Source organism: Sinocyclocheilus anshuiensis, unplaced genomic scaffold, assembly GCF_001515605.1.
Source record: "Sinocyclocheilus anshuiensis isolate Anshui unplaced genomic scaffold, SAMN03320099.WGS_v1.1 scaffold319, whole genome shotgun sequence".
Taxonomy (NCBI): domain Eukaryota; kingdom Metazoa; phylum Chordata; class Actinopteri; order Cypriniformes; family Cyprinidae; genus Sinocyclocheilus; species Sinocyclocheilus anshuiensis.
The window spans coordinates 112,151-113,385 of NW_015552566.1; the positions used below are offsets into that span (position 1 = coordinate 112,151).

The 1,235-nt window shown below is 41.9% G+C and overlaps 1 protein-coding gene across 1 annotated transcript in view; it reads right to left on the reverse strand.

Moving 5' to 3' along the window:
- The window catches only part of tbx2b (T-box transcription factor 2b), an 11,891-nt gene that overhangs the window by 501 nt on the left and 10,155 nt on the right, over nucleotides 1-1,235 (reverse strand). The window lies entirely within an intron of this gene.

Below are 1,235 nucleotides of genomic sequence, written 5' to 3' on the forward strand. Positions count from 1 at the left end.
ATCTGTAGCTGAGGGAGCAAACATCCAGCTCAATTTTTTTTTTTACATTGTATTTCTGGGGCTCATAGAATTGAATGATATCAGCAACAAATCATTTCAACCCCTCAGTGCCTTCATAGATTTTCAAGCTTCTCAGTGTTCAGTTTCAGCTTCTGCAGATCAGATAAAAACTCACCCAGACGACTGTGAGTTGGACTGTGACCAACCCGACGTTGTCAATGGTCCTTTTGTCTGGTTTTTTCACTTAATATAAAAGAAACAACTAGTAATTGGCTTCTACGCTTAATGTCACTTTCGGCCTGCGTGCTTAAGATTCGGTCCTTCTCACTTTCAGATTTGGGTGACTTAAAGCTAAATATGTAAACACTTGGCTGGTTTTTGTCGTGTACCAGAACCGTAATTGCTTGTCATCGCAGTCTATTGATTGGTCATTGACTGATTAGTTTTGACAAAGAGTTAGCTTGCGTTGTTCGGTCTGTTAATTGAATATAACAGCGTTTAACAATGGCCCCTTAATGAAAACGAGGGCTTGTGGTTATAGCACGAGAAAGAAAAGAAGAGAAACAAGGGGGGATCTCTAATTAGGAGCTGTAACTCTCGGGATCTGTCCCTTTGTACGCGGATGAGGGGAAGCTGCATTGCCGGCAGGCAGGCGACAGGCGCCGGTTGCTGGACAAAGGGCTGTCTGCTGCCAAAGTGGCTGGGCGTCCAAACTCTCATCCTCCCTAACCTCCTATCCGCAGCACTTAACCCTTTCACTATAACATGAGAGTAGTTTCCCCCTAATATTTCTACTCTGCTGTGCAGCTTATCAACTCATTACGGCTCGACAGCCTAGACTAGGCCTACGTTCTGGGCGCGCTCGGACCATTAATGGTCGGTGCCAAAAAGCGCACAACATATCTGGGTCGCTGAAAGAGAATGAAGGAAAGGAGGTGGGGAGAGTCGAGGGTATTCTGCTTCCGAGTCGAGCTTTGTCTATAAATACTCGCACATTGTCATCATACAGTTCTACGACTATAAATAGGCTTAAAACAACACAATAGGTTGCATTGTACTCCGCAGGAAACACTGGCAACGATAAAGGATTCAAATTTAGACCTCTGGTCTTTGTACAATGATGTAGTATATTTATTAATATTATCTATTATTATGATTAGTCCATTATTATTAATAAGATTAGCCTTTATAAATTAGATTGTAAGTAATAAGTTGTCAGTGCATTTTTTTTTTTT